Source organism: Pecten maximus, chromosome 7, assembly GCF_902652985.1.
Source record: "Pecten maximus chromosome 7, xPecMax1.1, whole genome shotgun sequence".
NCBI lineage: Eukaryota > Metazoa > Mollusca > Bivalvia > Pectinida > Pectinidae > Pecten > Pecten maximus.
In genome coordinates, this window is record NC_047021.1 from 27,592,048 (window position 1) to 27,612,862 (window position 20,815).

At 36.3% G+C, this 20,815-nt stretch overlaps 1 protein-coding gene across 1 annotated transcript in view; it reads left to right on the plus strand.

Annotated features, from left to right (window-relative positions):
• Positions 1-257: 257 nt before the first annotated feature.
• Positions 258-20,815, plus strand: part of LOC117330437 (leucine-rich repeat neuronal protein 1-like) — a 31,379-nt gene continuing 10,821 nt past the window's right edge. The window contains exon 1 of the mRNA XM_033888718.1: positions 258-580. The gene's annotated coding sequence lies outside the window, so the exon portion shown is untranslated. The remainder of the gene's footprint in view (positions 581-20,815) is intronic.

The following is a 20,815-nucleotide window of genomic DNA, read 5'->3' on the forward strand; positions in this document are numbered from 1 at the left end:
CAGTATAACAGGCCTGTAACATTACCCAGCCTCTCTACCACTAGATAGTTCCCTCCTCATCCCCAGTATAACAGGCCTGTAACATTACCCAGCCTCTCTACCACTAGACAGTTCCCTTCTCATCCCCAGTATAACAGGCCTGTAACATTACCCAGCCTCTGTACCACTAGATAGTTCCCTCCTCATCCCCAGTATAACAGGACTGTAACATTACCCAGCCTCTGTACCACTAGATAGTTCCCTCCTCATCCCAAGTATAACAGGCCTGTTACACTAGATAGTTCCCTCCTCATCCCCAGTGTAACAGGTCTGCAGCATTACCAAGCTTCTGTACCCAGCCTCTGTATCACTGGCTGTGTGAGGAGTCTTCCTATTGGATCAATCAGGTGGTAGTATCGGAGAGGCTCCAGCACACTGGTGTTATCCCCTGTGTGGAGTGTGATGGTACAACTAGGGCTGCCTGCCCACCCTCACCCTTGTTCAGTGTATGGAAGGTATCATACTATAAGTGCCACTGTTTTACTGTGGATAGGATTTTTTTAACACCAAAGGTGATGGATTTATTCGTTAAACAATAATGGTAAGTAATATAATATCAGTCCTCTTAGCAAGATACAACTATAAAACAAAAACCTTTATTACCATTGGGTTTCATATGAAATAGAATTTGGTAGTGATATTACTTTCATTGAAACAACATAGTTTTTATATTAGAACATGCTAAATCAGTACATTATTAACAGGTTCACCCTCATCATACACTCTGTATAGTGTAATTAAAACAGGCACCTGTTCTTCATAATTGACCTGCAATGCATTATTTGCAGATTGGGTCTGTCAGATTGAAAGACAGGTCTAACCAATCAAATTTAACTCCTTTCAAACAAATCAAATAAAAGAATCCCTTGTGTATTTGCCTGAGAAGAGCCTGCATAGTTAGTTATATGTTCCTCCTCTCATCAATGTGCCTAATCTGTCACAGCAGCCAAATGTTTACCACTGCAGCAGGCAGATTGTTGTAGAATTACCAAACCATACCATGTACTGTTCTGTACAACCGCAATGATGAAAACTTCCGATCAATTTCATTACACAGGAACAAGATTGATGGTGTGTGTGAACAATATGAGATAATAGTCTGGATCAATCACACGCTACAATTATAAATTCAATAATCAATGTTTTACACAAAATTAATAACAATATTGCATAATTTGATGAAATTGACAACTGGATGTAATTACATCCAAGTAATAAATAAAGTCCAAATATCGGTTATCACTGTGATTGATAATATTAGTATCTCCGATGAACTCAATATTTACTGACTGACGCATTACTTTATAAAATTCTTGTGATATTTTTAGGGATTCATTATGTTGTTTTTTTTAAATAATATTTTATAGACTTAATTAATTACAGTCAACGGAGGTTCGGGTGTAACACTTCGACTTCACACAAATTATATATTTATCATGCTTTCAGCTGACCAGATTGAAACCATTTATAAGGCTTGCCAGCAAACACGATCGAATCATTTCTGTTCATCTTCAGAAAGAAACTTCAAAAGGAAAAAAATTCAACATAAAACTGAATAAAAAGGAAAACAATTTGATTAAAAAAAAAATTCAACATAAAACTGAATAAAAAGGAAAACAATTTGATTAAACTTATATCTAACATGTATCAAAATTATAGTCCAGATATTATATTGAAATAATATAAAGAGTATTTATAGATACATGTAGTTAAAAACCTGTTGAGGATTAAAGTTTAATTAAATCATACTTTCTTCACTATTATCTATGATTTGAACATTTGCCCTTCTTTAATTGTCTCAAGATCTAATTAAACTTTTCATCCAAATATTTGGCTATAACCCTCAACAGACTTTAAGACTGATACAAATTCAGGTAGCTTCAATTAGCAATGAAACTTTCAAACTTCATTTTTATATAAATCAATTAAAATTAATTGTTGATATCAAAAAGGAATGTACAGTGTATGAACATTGATTTTTTTTTTTTTAAAGCTGTCCGTATGATAGGTGTATAATGAATATTGGATGTGAATCTCAAATATCTTGTTTCCAATCACTGTTAGGTTTGTCATGATAATCTTTTAATAGGTGCTTTATTTATACAACAGTTAGCATTTACATTAGTGGACAATATCACACAGAACCTATATAGAGTTAGGTGAACATAGATTTGGCATGTGACAATTAAATTAATTAAGATTAATTATTATTAATGTGTTTTACCTCTCAACTCCATCAAACAACAAAGGCTCTATACATGTTACCATCTTTTTAATAATCACTATTCCCATAATTATACTTTCCTTATAAATGACATGATACTACCTTAAGATTAACAAAGACGTATAAATTCTGATTCAAAATTAAAATTAGAATCACACAAATGCCAGTGAGGAAACCATTAATTCTTAATTTTTTAATTGAGAAACTTGAATATGGTCAAAGTTGGCCCATGGTTTTTTTACCAACTTCGACCATATTCAAGTTTCTCAATTAAAAAATTAAAAATTGAGATTTGAGAAGTGGTTTAATGCAGCTCATTCTAGGTCTACATGCACACATGAAGGCCGAAGATTATATTTCCTAAGTACAAATCTCAGGATAACAAGGTCAAAGGTCAAGGGTAAACGATAAAAGTTTTTTCCCTCATTTCTACTCTTTTAATTTAATACCCAGCTGTGGTAAGTTAAATGACCTGGATGAGCCCATCTGTAAAATTGTTAACCTAATTGATATATTACTGAAGCTTCTACTGGTTGTCTATCTCCTTCATGTCAGAGAATCACTACACTAAAACATCCAATATTTACTGTTTACTTTTCAAATTCTTACACTCCAGCAAAGATTTAGTTTTTTATCATAAAACATGTGCAAATCAAAAGAAATTTTGTTGTGAAATATTTTATCTTGAAACCCTGAAATGATTTTCGAGTGACTTTCTATCACTGCGGGAACTTCCTGTTGTTTATGTGGCAGATTCCTGACCCAGCGGGCCTAAGAGGTGTGGTCATCTGATAGCCTTTACCACACTTTTGGAATAAATTCAACTTGTTGTTTGACTATCAGCATGCCATCACATATGCTAGTCAGACAAGAGCATACAGCCAGCTATGAATCAGCTCTTCAGATAATACATACACACAAACATGTTATAGGTTTCACAAGATGTACATACTGATACTTAATTAGGAGACTAATTATGATTTACCTGATGAACAATACATGTATAACGATATCATTTTACTGACATAGAGTCATGCAGTACAATCCATCTCTGGGTGATCAGTTTACCAAAAGTGTCATACAGTATACGCAGCCTGGCTACCCCTCAGTCTCAGGAGCAGTTGTTACTCTGAACTTCTTCTCATTGGTGACCAGTACATGAGGAGTAATGTTTCTCAGTTCGGTTATTACATCGATTATTGAAAATTAACATGCATGGTCACAATACCACTGGCAACAAGATTAAAAATAATTTTAATCATCATAGAAATTTTGAGCATTTACCAAATGGTAAATTTCACAAAACTTTATAGCACTTTATAAACTAATTGTAAATAATATATACTGTCAAATGCACATCTTGAAGACATCCAAACTGTGATACAAGTTATAGAATGGCATAAACAGTGAGTTGTCTTGGCCAAATTGTTTTTTTAAACCAGACACTGAGAAAAAAGTGGCCAGTCAATAGTTCTATTGTCTGAAGCATCTATAAACTTCGTCCTAAAACCAAGCAAACATATTTATTAATGAAGTAACTCCAGCTACCCTGCATAGCAATTTGTATTGTACAAAGCCCTATGGGAATGGCCTTTTAGATTAGAAACAGATAGCAATGTACTGATGAGTATATAAGCTACCACTGAAGGACGGTTATGTAATAGTGGTCTGGTAATTTGTGACAAAGAGCCAAGAAACGAAGGGAATGTGCTGAATGTAACACTGGGGTACAAATCCAGACACAACATTACCTGGCTTCTAAACCTGTATAACAGTACAATCACTCACTGTGCTTGTGCAACCGATAACTGTACCAGTATAACCACTCAATTTACCAGCACAACCACTCACTATACCAGTACAACCACTCAGTGTACTAGTACAACCACTCACTGTACCAGTACAACCACTCACTGTACCAGTACAACCACTCATTGTACCAGTACAACTGCTCACTGTACCAGTACAATCACTCACTGTACCAGTACAACCACTCACTGTTCCAGTACAATACTCACTGTACCAGTACAACCGCTCACTCTACCAGTACAATCGCTCACTATACCAGTACAATCGCTCACTGTACCAGTACAACTGCTCACTGTACCAGTACAATCGCTCACTGTACCAGTACAACCGCTCACTGTACCAGTACAACCGCTCACTGTACCAGTACAACCGCTCACTGTACCAGTACAACCGCTCACTGTACCAGTACAACCACTCACTGTACCAGTACAACCACTCACTGTACCAGTACAACCACTCACTGTACCAGTACAACCGCTCACTGTACCAGTACAACCACTCACTGTACCAGTACAATCGCTCACTGTACCAGTACAACCGCTCACTGTACCAGTACAACCACTCACTGTACAACCGCTCACTGTACCAGTACAACCGCTCACTGTACCAGTACAACCACTCACTGTACCAGTACAACCGCTCACTGTACCAGTACAACCACTCACTGTACCAGTACAATCGCTCACTGTACCAGTACAACTGCTCACTGTACCAGTACAACCGCTCACTGTACCAGTACAATCGCTCACTGTACCAGTACAACTGCTCACTGTACCAGTACAACCACTCACTGTACCAGTACAACCACTCACTGTACCAGTACAATCACTCACTGTACCAGTACAACCACTCACTGTACCAGTACAACCACTCACTGTACCAGTACAATTACTCACTGTACCAGTACAACCGCTCACTGTACCAGTACAATCGCTCACTGTACCAGTACAACCGCTCACTGTACCAGTACAACCACTCACTGTACCAGTACAACCGCTCACTGTACCAGTACAATCACTCACTGTACCAGTACAACCACTCACTGTACCAGTACAACCGCTCACTGTACCAGTACAATCACTCACTGTACCAGTACAATCACTCACTGTACCAGTACAATCACTCACTGTACCAGTACAACCACTCACTGTACCAGTACAACCAATCACTGTACCAGTACAATCACTCACTGTACCAGTACAACCGCTCACTGTACAAGTACAACCACTCACTTTACCAGTACAACCGCTCACTGTACCAGTACAACCACTCACTGTACCAGTACAATCACTCACTGTACCAGTACAACCGCTCACTGTACCAGTACAACCACTCACTGTACCAGTACAACCACTCACTGTACCAGTACAACCACTCATTGTACCAGTACAATCACTCACTGTACCAGTACAACCACTCACTGTACCAGTACAATCACTCACTGTACCAGTACAATCGCTCACTGTACCAGTACAACCACTCACTGTACCAGTACAACCACTCACTGTACCAGTACAATCACTCACTGTACCAGTACAACCGCTCACTGTACCAGTACAACCACTCATTGTACCAGTACAATAGCTCACTGTACCAGTACAATCACTCACTCTATCAATGAAACTACTAGATTCAATGCTTACCAATGTAGAGGTATCTAGATACAGTATACTATACAATTAACACTCTGTTTGATGGTTTCTTTACAGCTATGATAGGGTTTCAGCATTTTAGTTCATTGTAAATGATTGATGAAATTTTAATAATTCAACACTATAAGTTACAAACAAAATGAGACAATGACAACAGATCTTTAATGTAGGCAGCCCTGAGTGTAACACCACATGTACATATAGACTGCCCCCTGTCTCTAGAATATTGAAATTATAAATACAATTGAGCTTTATGATTTCGGTTCCTAGGATATGTCTGATTCCAGAGACCCTAAGTTTCAAACTAGGGGCAGATAATCTAGTATTAGAATTTAGCTTGGCACTAGTGGCCAGTCTAATATAGAGTGTCCAGTGACACATTCAGGCCTCCACATCCTCAACGTATTCCGAGTACATAAATGGTCAAATGACAAATTCAGGCCATACTTACCCTCTAAGTATTACATTCTGAGTATATATAAAGGGTCCAATGACAAATTCAGACCCATATTTGACTGTATGAACTCCAGCTCTTAGATGTCAAAATATCAAAACCTCAGGACACATCCAACTATCATTATTCTCCAGGTTGTACTTGCTTCAAGTACAAGTAAGATGTTTTCATTTCTCAAATTACTACATTCTCAATGGATTTCTGATACAGCTGAGAGTACTCATGTTAACAACACAATAAAGCTATTTATATATGTGTGTATATGTTAAAAAGAAATAAGTGCTTTTGAACTACATAGCTGACAACTGATTGCAATATTTAAACCATATGTAAAAGTGTCTTAGAATAGTTTTTTATAAATCATTTAGGCTATTTATATCACGTTCTCATGAGTAAATAGACTGGCTTTAGAAACACTCATATTTTAGTACATATCAAAGTTAAACATTCAGACCATATGAGGAATAGACACGCCTATACATTTTTTCATAGAAACAAATTTCATTGTGAAAAGTACTAAAATAAAATCATCATTAGAATATTATATTCTACATTGTTTTTTTTAACTAATCTTTTATCTTTTTCATGATTAAATAAAATATTTGTGTCAATCATCTTTGTATAAGTTAAACTACTGTATAAATCACTCAATTCAAGAATAAAAATCTTTATCTAATCAATATTACATGTTTTTGAATGAAGTGTAAAATACCAAATATGTTATCAAAATCTTAATGTGATTACACTGTTAAAAATAACAAGACATCAATATATTTCTTCAGTGTGAATTAATTAATTAGCATCTTCAATAAACTCTGAATGTTCCAGATACTGGACAAAACCTACTTTATAAACATTGATATGCAACTAGATTTGATTGGTTAAGTTTTTAATTTGATTAGATTTTGTAATACAAATATGTACGCAACATTTTCCAAATTAATGGACATTGGAGGTAACATTACCATATATGGTAGTGGAACTGATTACTACGACAAACAGTCCACGCAGGACGAACCATCAATGAGGCTAATTACCTTTGTAAATGTTTGATTTTAAGATAGCTATGCTGATAATGGAGTGAATTATCTTCTGAAAATAACCTATGAACCATACTTCATTATCAACCAAAAATATTGATGAAGGGATATTATCCAAACAAAGGGTTATTAATTTCTTTCTGCCTCACTCATTGTTGGAGCAATAATAACTTCACACAAATGGTTTTCACCACCGATCTACCTGTCAGTTACCTGTATCCTACCTGTACTATATACCTGTGCACGTGTTACCTTGCTTCAGGCACCGGAGTCTGATAACCACAGGAGCCTCGGTACAAACATCGCCAGTAAGTGTATTGTATCCTAACGTCCCGACTTATTGGGTCATTACAATCATACGCCTTTAGCTCTTTGTACCAATTGTGCCGGAAATATTTCACGCTATATCAATACTACAAAATGTTTATTCTACATCCATTACTACTTTATCCCAAAGGTTTATACAAAGGTGTCCCTTTAGGAAGGCGACATAAATACTGCCACAGGTAATACTGAGGTAAAGGTATAGGACTACATCTCTGCTGTATATAACTAGACTCAATACTAGCGTTCAATTAATCCTATTTACTGATGATGGTATGAATATCAAAAAGCTTTATCGTAACTGTTCAGCATCAGGTATTTCAGAGTAACCTATACTATATACACAAGAGCAATCATCGGTATTATACAGTACACCTGGCGTGGGATCCTGTTCTCTTAAATAATACAACACAAATAAAACTGCCAAAGACTGGTGTAAATACTATCTGTTCATCCACATACATTTAAGCATTGAACGGCTTTCAGTTGGCATTCATATTGACTATGAATGCCAACTGAAAGCCGTTCAATGCTTATATTTACCATCTGCGATTTTTTATTTGTCGTGCGATTTTTTTTTTTTAATTTTCAAATTCAAATTTCAGTTGGCAGTTCATAAGCTGGTGAACTCATAACTGAATTGGTAGGGTTATATAGTGGCAGTGCCATACAATGGTAAATATATACATATAAGTGCATCATTACAAACACATGATCTATGACATATTAATTAAGAGTCTCCATATATAAAAGGAAGGGAGTTACTGAGCCCCTAATTAAAATGATGAACAATATTAGTTTTCCTTTCGACCATGAAAGCTGAATTTAGCAACATGTGAAATCTCCTTGATGTTCTATATCAAATTTTATGCATCAATGGATATCTATGAATGACAAAACATTGAAAACACTCATTCAATTACAGTCAAAGCGTATTATCTTGAAGTCTGAAAGTGATGAAACTTTGAGATATCCAGAGTTAGATCATGAAACTTCAAGATATCCAGAGTTAGATCATGAAACATCAAGATATCCAGAGTTAGATCATGAAACTTCAAGATATCCAGAGTTAGATCATGAAACTTCAAGATATCCAGAGTTAGATCATGAAACATCAAGATATCCAGAGTTAGATCATGAAACTTCAAGATATCTAGAGTTAGATCATGAAACATCAAGATATCTTGAGTTAGATCATGAAACATCAAGATATCCAGAGTTAGATCATGAAACTTCAAGATATCCAGAGTTAGATCATGAAACTTCAAGATATCCAGAGTTAGATCATGAAACTTCAAGATATCCAGAGTTAGATCATGAAACTTCAAGATATCCAGAGTTAGATCATGAAACATCAAGATATCCAGAGTTAGATCATGAAACATCAAGATATCCAGAGTTAGATCATGAAACTTCAAGATATCCAGAGTTAGATCATGAAACATCAAGATATCCAGAGTTAGATCATGAAACATCAAGATATCCAGAGTTAGATCATGAAACTTCAAGATATCTAGAGTTAGATCATGAAACTTCAAGATATCCAGAGTTAGATCATGAAACTTCCAGATATCCAGAGATAGATCATGAAACTTCCAGATATCCAGAGTTAGATCATGAAACTTCCAGATATCCAGAGCTAGACCATGAAACTTCCAGATATCCAGAGATAGATCATGAAACTTCAAGATATGCAGAGTTAGATCATGAAACTTCAAGATATCAAGAGTAATAGATCCTGAAACTTAAAGATATCAAGAGTTTAGTCATGAAATTACAAGATATCCAGAGTTGATTGAGTCATGAAATTACAAGATATCAAGAGTTAATTGGGTCATGAAACTTCAATATATTCAGAGTATTCAAAGTAACCGAGTATGATTTAGAGTTTTTACTGTTGGAGCTAATTTTTTACTTTGACTAATTAACTAGCGTCTTTGAGTTATCAGAGTTATAGTTTGAAATGTATTGTTAAATTCCAGAGTTTTATTGAGCTGTGTAGTTTTGTAGCAGGAAAAGCTGGATGTATGCATACATTGCATGTGAGACAATAATTAGCATTATGCTTAGCGAGCTAGTTTAGTACATAATGGTATCAAATGTTGCAGGCTTAAAACGGGATACAAAGTTTAGTACAATAGATATGATGTTCAACATGAAAGTGGCTGATTAGTATCACTGTCAGGAAGCCTGTCGTGACCACATATCTGTTTACCTGTTTTAATAAAACTGAAGTCAATTTTACACAAGGTAATCACAGTAAAATGCACTTAGCATATTAAAAACAGCATGTAATTAATCCTTTTAACTTTCAACAACAACAAAATTTAACCTGATGAACTTTTAAAATTACAAAACAACAGGTAACCGTGATAATGGTCTGGTTTGTGGACCAGTCTTATATTGGTGGAGAACATGTAAATCAACCCAAGGCAGCTATTGATTTCTTAATGGTTTGGTGATGCAAGTATTGCTTTGTGGCAGATAGTATCTGTGCTGGAGTTTCACAGGAAATGCTTCAGTTGTTGGGTGATACCAGAGTCCTGTGGAGTGATACCCTAGCCCAGAGATAGCTGGTCAGCAGCTGAATTCACCAGACCATTGTGTCCACTATGTCTATTATCAGGAAATAATCTGGAAATCTGACCTGGACAAACAGTGATAACATCACTCTCATCCACTCAGCTCCATAATCCAGTAAAACCCCTACTTGACCAGTCGAGGCTAACATCATAATCACACTTGGTCAGATGTCCAGGTGTACTGTTACCCACAATCCCCAGCCACTGTAGTAAACAGTTATATTCTAGCATAAAACATTATCATAACAAAATTAGTGTACCATCAATAAACACTGGGCTGAATTATCTTTTTTTTAAATCTGATTCAATTGAAATTATTGTTTAAGGTATTATTTTGGTATCACAACCATTTTCTATGAACAGGTTGACCTTTAAACTCACAACCATTTTTTACAAACAGGTTGACCTTTAAATTCTTAAGATAAACTATAGCTATATGTCACTAACCCCCGAGACAATATAAATAGCACACCCTCAAGACAGCTAGACCTGTAAAAGTAGTCTAACATTTGATGTAGCTATAAGGGCATTTTGTTTTGACCTTCAAGAAAGTAAGATTGTAAAATATAAGAAAGGCTGTACTGAGTAGAATAAAGATCTGATATTTAAGACTGATTAAGAATGGAATTGAATTATGAATATCAAAAAAGACATCAACTTTAAAATATTCTTTTACTGCGTAAGTTCTCCAACAGCTTTGGGTGCACTGCTGATATTAAAAACCTCTATGACCTTTCTAACCACTGCATGCATGTGATTGCAAGATTGACTTGACATTCAGGACAGCCAAAATAGAATTCTAATCAAACTTTCAAGACGCATTATCACACACCACACCTGCAACACGATTCAGCATGGACATACAGTATTATGGAATACATGCATTAAAAAGGACTCTAATCATGAAATAAAAGTGACTGCAGACCTTCATCAAACTTTTACTGAAGCATGTAAAAATGTAGTACCAGGTATTGTATTTTACATTCTCAGTAAACAATGAGATGTACACTATGTATGCACCAACATCAAGTTTTAAGATAACATTATCCATGCCAGTTTAAAAACTTGAATGATCAAACAAACCCTGGGCAAACCGAGTCTTAGCGCCAGAATAGTAGTATGGCTATACATCTCTTACACAGGAATCCCTGGCCAAAAGCTTTCATCCCTTTGCATAATTGCACCTTCCTATTTTCATTTTTTTCCGAAACATTTTTTATTCTCATACTTCGTCAGAAAGATGGCAACTTTTTATGGAACAATCATGACATGATTTGTGTCATCTGTTGTTAGTGATGGCTGTAAAAAGGCTTTCATGTTGTGCAGAAATTGGCAGCATTCCAGAATCACAGCAGACAAATAGGATACCAGAGGATTCATTAAAGGTTTAGTTATACACCTGTATGTCCCAGGATAAATAATAAAGGGACACCTGTATGTCCTAGGTATAAAGTTTATATCCCAGGTATAAAGTTTATATAAATGATAAAGAGACACCTGTATGTCCCAGGTATAGAACTTATATAAACAATAAAGAGACACCTGTATGTCCCAGGTAGAGAATTTCTATAAACAATAAAGAGACACCTGTATGTCCCAGGTATAGAATTTATATAAACAATAAAGAGACACCTGTATGTCCCAGGTAGAGAATTTATATAAACAATAAAGAGACACCTGTATGTCCCAGGTATAAAAAAGTCTATATCTTAAATAAAGAGACACCTGTATGTCCCAGGTATAAAGTTTATATAAATGATAAAGAGACACCTGTATGTCCCAGGTATAAAGTTTATATAAACAATAAAGAGACACCTGTATGTCCCAGGTATAAAGTAAAGTATAAATAATAAATTAAAGAAACACCTGTATATTAATATGTTTCATTAGTACGTGTATGTTTCAGGCATAAACTGTATAGGAAATGTAACGGGACCCATAGTATATATATATGTCCCAAGTATAAAAGTGTGGGGACAGTTGAATGACCCAAGACTAAAGTGTATAGGAATGATATATGATATAGGGACACTTGAGTGTCCCCCTAAAAATGTTATACATACATGGTATTGACACCTGTATGGAACAGGCATAAAGTGTATAGGAATGATTTAGGGACATCTATATTTACCAGGAATCAGGTGTTCAGGTGTGGTGTATTGATACCTGTCTGTCCCAGGGGTAAGGTGTACAGGTGTGGTGTATTGATACCTGTCTGTCCCAGGAGTAAGGTGTACAGGTTTGGTGTATTGATACCTGTCTGTTCCAGGGGTAAGGTGTACAGGTGTGGTGTATTGACACCTGTCTGTCCCAGGGACAAGGTGTACAGGTGTGGTGTATTGATACCTGTCTGTCCCAGGGGTGAGTTGTAGAAGTGTGGTGTATTGATACCTGTCTGTTCCAGGGACATGGTGTACAGGTGTGGTGTATTGATACCTGTCTGTCCCAGGGACAAGGTGTACAGGTGTGGTGTATTGACACCTGTCTGTACCAGGGGTAAGGTGTACAGGTTTGGTGTATTGACACCTGTCTGTTCCAGGGGTAAGGTGTACAGGTATAGTACATTGACACCTGTCTGTCCAGGAGACAAGGTGTATAAGTGCAGTGTATTGACACCTGTCTGTCCAAGGGAAAAGATGTACAGGTTTGGTGTATTGACAATGTTATTTTCCAAGTCTTTTGAAAAAAATATACACAGAATCATTAATTCATGACAGTAAGTTTTAAACACACTTTCTGGTGTTTTGTTACACTTGTTTTGTCATAATTGGACATTGATATTAAAGACAGGACCCAATGATATCATGTGTTTGATAGAAGTCTGATGGATCAATAAGTATGGCATGCTACCAGCCTACAAATTATGAGCAAGTTTAATTAACTTACAAAGCAAGTTTACAGTGTTTACAAAGTAAATCTATGACATCCCATTACAGTAAAGCTTCTCTTATTACATGTTATATCATCCTTCAGTGGGTCATTTGGTTCATTACTCCACAATAAAAGACCCAGCTGTTAGACTTACAGCATATTGTTTATTCTCTAGCTCAACATCTCCCTTGTAATCCAACACCACTCTATTTGGTCCTTATAATTGCTAGTATTTAACCCTAACCCCCCTCTCTCACACACACACATTCTTAACTAAATAGAATGGTTATCTCCCCTTACTTAGCATCACCACTCTAGCTGTTTGGTCTTTCTAACTGTTATACGGTTATCTTATAGAGTTATCTCCCTTATTCAGCTTCACTACCGTGTTTGGTCCATCTAACTTAATGAATTATCTCCCTTATTCAGCTTCACTACCGTGTTTGCTCCATCTAACTTAATCAATCATCTCACTTATTCAGCTTCACTACCCTGTTTGGTCCATCTAACTTAATGAATTATCTCCCTTATTCAGCTACACTACCCTGTTTGGTCCATCTAACTTAATGAATTATCTCCCTTATTCAGCTTCACTACCGTGTTTGGTTGATCTAACTTAATCAATTATCTCCCTTATTCAGCTACACTACCCTGTTTGGTCCATCTAACGTAATGAATTATCTCCCTTATTCAGCTTCACTACCGTGTTTGGTCGATCTAACTTAATCAATCATCTCACTTATTCAGCTTCACTACCCTGTTTGGTCGATCTAACAAGATGAACTATCTCCCTTATTCAGCTAATGTATAACTACCATGTTTGGTCGATCTAACTTAATCAAAATTATCTCCCTTATTCAGCTTTGATCACTTCCTTGTTTGGTCGATCTAACAAGATGAACTATCTCCCTTATTCAGCTAATGTATAACTACCATGTTTGGTCGATCTAACTTAATCAAAATTATCTCCCTTATTCAGCTTTGATCACTTCCTTGTTTGGTCGATCTAACTTAATGAATTATCTCCCTTATTCAGCTTCACTACCGTGTTTGCTCCATCTAACTTAATCAATCATCTCACTTATTCAGCTTCACTACCCTGTTTGGTCCATCTAACTTAATGAATTATCTCCCTTATTCAGCTACACTACCCTGTTTGGTCCATCTAACTTAATGAATTATCTCCCTTATTCAGCTTCACTACCGTGTTTGGTTGATCTAACTTAATCAATTATCTCCCTTATTCAGCTACACTACCCTGTTTGGTCCATCTAACGTAATGAATTATCTCCCTTATTCAGCTTCACTACCGTGTTTGGTCGATCTAACTTAATCAATCATCTCACTTATTCAGCTTCACTACCCTGTTTGGTCGATCTAACAAGATGAACTATCTCCCTTATTCAGCTAATGTATAACTACCATGTTTGGTCGATCTAACTTAATCAAAATTATCTCCCTTATTCAGCTTTGATCACTTCCTTGTTTGGTCGATCTAACTTGATGAATTATCTCCCGTATTCGGCTTCACTTTCCTGTTTGGTCCATCCAAATATATTATAGAGTTATCTCCCTTATCAAGTTTCTGTAACCTGTTTGGTTTGTGTAACTGTTACATTTTTGTCCTCATCCTTGTCAATATCATCATCTTTGGTCCATCAAACATACAGAGTTGTCTTCCTTATTCAGCTTCAGCAACATGTTTGGTTTGTGTTATTGTTACATTGTGGCCCCCTCCTAATCCAGTATCACTACCCAATTTGGTTGGATGAGCCCCTATATATATCAAACCCATTATGGAGTACTGATACCTGTTGTATAGCTCACTAGCTACACATGTTCCTAATGGTACTGGAACTGTATACCTTCAAATGTAATTCCCCAAAGAAAAATACTTAAAGATAGTTTGATGTTTCTCAAGTTCCTTTGTCCAACTTAAATAGATCCAGATGATCGCACTTTGAGTACAGCAGGTTGGTGTACCTAATGCTCGCCAGTGTGTAATATACGGCTCTGCTCCTGTTGTTTATATGTGGGCAACACAAAGAACGGTAAAGAGTTCTTCAGACACTTCACATCTATCCACAAAAAGTAGAATGTAGCTGTAGCATACATCTCTCAAACAGAAATCAGTCCAATTGCTAAAGTCATAGGCTACAAAGTATGAAGCCTGGCCCCTATGTAAACATAATACTTTGTTTCTACACCTCAGGAACTTCAGAACATTAGTTTTGATTATTTACAATTATTAATGAATATCATTTCTTATCAAACTAAACACGGATTTCTGTTTTATATGCATAGTTTATCAGTATCTTTCAGCAAACTTCTTTACTTGAAGCATCAGATTATGGACATACTTATATACACTATGATAGGGGGTCATATTAAGATGCAAATTGAGTTAAATTAGCTGATTTCCTGAAGTACAGAATGTGCATTCCATATCTCCAAGGTCATGCTTGTGTCAGGGGTAATAAATATTGTAGGATTCTAAAGAGGATTATATGCTTCTTAAAGGGGGAAGGGTAAGTGCTAAATAATCAGGTTTATATGACACTAAAATAGGGGGATTCCTAAGTGTGATAATAAGATAGGGATTCCTGAGTGTCATACTGAGACATGGGGATTCTTAAGTGTTACACTTGAGATAAGGAGGGGGGGGGGGGGGGGGGGGGCTTCCCAATGTGACAATATGTCGCAATCATGATGATGTTTCCATACTCTATTCCTGTAACTCACTGTGTGTTGTGGATCTCTCTTACATACAAAATAGTTTGGAATCTCTTTTCAGGATATTTGTCACTGTTCCTATCTACTGCCCCCTCTCTACGAGTAAGAGCTCTAGGTGTGTGTGTTCATGGCACTCCTCTGAGAGGCATGCGGCGTTGAGAATGCACATGCATCATAACCTTGTATGATGCACAGCCAGATGATCTACAGTAATACCTTTTATCTAAAATGAGAAATTAGCACTTGTTATTCAAGCCAGATTGTTTGTAATAGTTGTATCCAATTTATGCACAGATAAGCCAAACTACCTACAGTAACCTATGTCAGTAAGCCAAGGTATCATACAAAAGACCACATGTAGGCTCAGCAAGATACACTTATCATGTCATCAAAAACATCTCTCACTAATTGAGTAGAAATTTCTAAAGAAATGGAGGGACAAAAACAGTACCTATACATAGTGAATGTGACATTTTATCTGAGAATTTGGATATTGATTTTAATGTACTGCCTGATAGCGGGAACAAAATAAAACAGTAACCTGGCAATGTCTCCCGAAGCACAGCAGTGTAACTGGCAACTTTCAACAATATGGTACCGTTTGGGTAGGTGTGAGGAGGTGCATACTTGATAGGTGATCAAATCACACACCAGATACTGCAAAACATGCTAATTTTGGTGCACTCAAATTTTGTCCACCAATAGCTAATATTATTTGTATTGAATGTGTAATAAATACAATCATAATTCAGTGCCAAAATTTCTAGTGCAAAAAGGGCTAAAATAAGATCACCACTAATATATGTACATTTACAGAATACGAACTCAAAGACTGAAATGTTAAAATACGTACTTTAATAGTATACACATTGTACTATAACACTCACAGAATGGAGCATTAACTTACAAACATAGAAAATAATTTAAGCATTGATGTCAATTTTTTTCAGTTTCAATGGGGTATGAAAAAAAAATTGTTTGCAAACCATGTGAATCTGCATAACTTACAAAAGTTTGCAACAAAAATGTTTTCATACCCCTATGAAACTAAAAACAAGATATTTTCTTTAAATCGAATGATGATTTCCTATTGAACATTTAAATTTATTGAATCTGATCCTGAATAACCTGAACATTGCCAAGGGACCATCACATTTCAGTGACCATTACGATAATTAGTAAAAAGAACCAACTGTAGGTGTTTTAGGGAGTAGAAGGATTCCATATACGTGGTCATGTGGCACAGTGGTAACACACAAAAAAGATATTTATCACTAATTAGGAAGCAATGGTTTTTACTTCATGTCCTATACTGTTTACTATAGTTTCCACGACTACATACCAGTCAGAGAATCAATGCTACACAGTGACATGTCGATACAGACTCAGCACTGTCTACATCATGAGTACCATGTGTATAACATTTTACGTGGCTCAGATAGGAACCAACCATTACAGGCCAACTTCCATGCATTTTCTGTCTTCGGTACCATATATGCGTGACTGTCTCCGTTGGACCTCTAAATGGTCATAGTATGTAACATTTGTGTTTGTGACTCCTCTCAATACATCACCTCCTAAAATGGTCATAACGCTGTCTTACAAAGTATAAAGGCCACTTTCCAACAATAGCCAAATCCCTGAACAACTTTCGAACAACAATTTCCCCAAAAAAATCCATAAGTTGTGCCCACATTACTGAAATTGATGGAACTGACCGCCTTAATGTGTCTGTCAAAATGTTCAAGGTCACTTCTGAGTATCTGATTGACATTGACCATTTGCTAACAGAGCAGAGAGGTATGAAACACACACATTGCAGATTTTTTGCATCTAAAGTATAAAAGGTTGCAAGGACTAATTCATACAGAATTGTTACATGGTTAGCTAGTGGAAGCTCTGTTTTAAACAATATAACCTTCATAACGTATAACAGTACTGTAGTAGCGGGAATGTAGCTGTATAGGATTAAACTGTTTACACAGAACACTCTTTACTTTTCCTTTTTTTCGATTAAAATTATTAGATTGCTCTATTGTATGGATCACAAATCCAACTTGTCAGCACTTATAAAATCTCAGGCTAACTTAAGGTGAACTATAATAGTTATACATATGAAACAGAATTGTTTTTTATTTGGCATTTCCGAAACAAAGAAGATGACAAACTATTTTTATGCGTAAAATATTAACTGAATTTATTGATTCTGTCTGACAAAAATTCACCTTAATGATCTCCACAAGTTTTTACGACAAAGTAAATTTTGAAACATTTGATTTCCAAATGTGGAGGTCAGAATTAAGTACAACAACTGGACGTATATTTCATTACACATACCGCTAACACAACACTATAATGCCAGGCTAAGCTTGTTGCTGTATTCTCTGAAGTCTATTGATGAGGATACAAAACAATTAGGAAGAGAGACACCAGCTCACCATGTAAGTGGGGATTTGGGGAATCTTACTCATTATTGTATGGCTATCGATCCATTTGTCCTCCGTGGCTGTGTCTCCTGGTCAACGCTGTTACCTTATCATTGTCGCATTGGGGACTATATCATTCTAATGCCTTCCTGGTAAATACAGTATTGTCTTAGTGCCCAGACAACAGATGGAATTATGTCTGAAGTCTGACTTTATAAGTTGTACTCTCCAGAACAAAACACATCCCTTCCTTCTCTTGTCTGTTGGATGCTGGTATAATCCAGCCGATATTTGTATTCAATAAGACAACATAAGAGGATCCTGCTGGACATTAATGGTTAAGTAACCCAGTGGTGTACAGCTTATAAAACATACATCCATTTCTCAATTCATCCCACGTAACTTTTATTATCTTTTAAACAGAAGAAAAACACCAAGGGTGGTTTGGCTAGATTATATATGCTTTCAGTTGTTCCATAGCAGTACTACCTACCGGTGATATTAACCTATTATTGAGAACACAGGTAAAGTTTGAGGATGCACTGTAATCACGGCAAAGGAATGGTATCGAGCTGCTGTCACCTAACACACGATTCATAAGAAGTGACTACATTTGGGACAAATTATCTCTTCACTTATTTCTAAAGAAATGTCTACGTTTATGTCTCTTTGACACGTACGCGTCGCCTCACTTTTGGCTTTTAGTTCATCCTAGTAAGAAAGGTTTTGTGTTCTGTCCCCTGTAGGGAAGGATTTGTGTTCTGTCCCCTGTAGGGAAGGTTTTGGGTTCTGTCCCCTGTAGGGAAGGTTTTGGGTTCTGCCCCTGTGAGGAAGGTTTTGGATTCTGTCCCCTGTGAGGAAGGCTTCAGGTTCTGTCCCCTGTGAGGAAGGCTTCAGGTTCTGTCCCCTGTGAGGAAGTCTTCCAATGAAAATGATAGACAAAGAAACAACTGCCCTCTCCCAGTGTCAGTATAATCAGGAGAGATGTCACGCTAATGTGCTAGTGACATGACATTTCAGTGAGATGGCACTATAAAGAAGCCAGAAGTCGGCAACTTCAAGTTGGCACCAACAGTAAGGTACTTTATTGATTGGATGCTAAAAAGCAACAACCAAGTAAAACTATTAATAACAAAAAGACAAAGACAGAGCATTATAATTGTATCTTAAGATAACTTGTATTGCCCTCCTTTTCACAAATCAAAATATATTAGTCACATCACCCTCCAAATAAAACAATAGCAGCAAACATTGGCCATTATGACAACGTAAGATATAAATAACACATATTTCATTATTGTATTGTAGCTACTTAAGCTAACAAACCCATGTAAACAAAAGTAAATTTTGATGAAAAATGGACAGATTGACCAGGACGATGGATTTTTCTACAGCAACTGGCCACAATGTGAATATAACAAAGATTACAGCCCAACTGAGCACTGTGATCAGAAATAATTTAAGAAAAAATTCTAAATTCAAGAATCTTGAAGAGAAAAGCATAATTATTGACCGTCCGTAACAGGTAGAGTCTAATCACTGAATTAAAAGCATCACAGATCGTATAGAGCAATTAACACTAAATTGATCATATTTATGTCCTCAGCAATTTTAGAGTATGGGCATCAGATTAAATACACAACATTAACACTTTAATAAATATGCCATTGCTGGTGTAAATAGAGGGGAAACAAAATTTGTTGGAACATAAAAAACAAAAAGGATAATATTAATGTTCTATATTCTGATTTCATTCACACTTGTGATGTTGGAGCAGGAGTTCAGTAAAAATCATCCCAGCTGCTGTCTTAAGCTATCACCAAGATTTATTGTTTTAAATATATGTCATTATTTGGCGTAATAGTTTGTTTATGATGAATACCATCTGTTGCGATCAGCCAGCACATGTTGATCAAGGGTGGCATTAATACGATGGTGGCATTATTACAACTGTGGCATGATATTACACAAGGATCAACTATAATGCGTATAAACAATGTTTCACTCCAGAGACAATTACCTGGAATTATGTCGTTTAAGTTAGAATTACCAAGACCAACATCACTAAATGATCCTTCCTTTTTAAGTACAGGGTAAGAAAATTGTCATATAACTCAGGTTGCATGTTATATGCCCATTTCTGTCAGCAAAGACGACCACTGGCTGGCCTAGAGATGACTACTGAGACATTTTCCAATAAATGGGAAACATGCTTCACAACATCAGAAAACTTTCAGCGCTCTGACTGGAGATGGCATTCTCAGAACATCACAAGAGGGCTAACCAAACCTGACAGGCTCCAATTAGATTTTAAAGTCTGCCCTGACAGCATAATTCTTTAATTTTCTCAATTGATGAGCAGTACCATGGAAGGGCCTGAAATACTTGGAGTTCATATTGCATACAACACACACAAACAACAGACCACTTCAATACACATGCTAAATAACTAAAGCCACCCTAGACTTTAAGCAGTTCCAGATGTTCTTTTTATTATTATTTGCGTTTTCATATATCTTGCAGGTCTATACAGTTAGGCACATGTGTATGGTAAACTCCTCAGAACTCGATGCTGTTACAGGCACCATATGGTAGTCTCTCACTGCCCCAGCCATTATGGTACAGGTTCAAACCACAAGAACCATATCACTGTCAAGACCG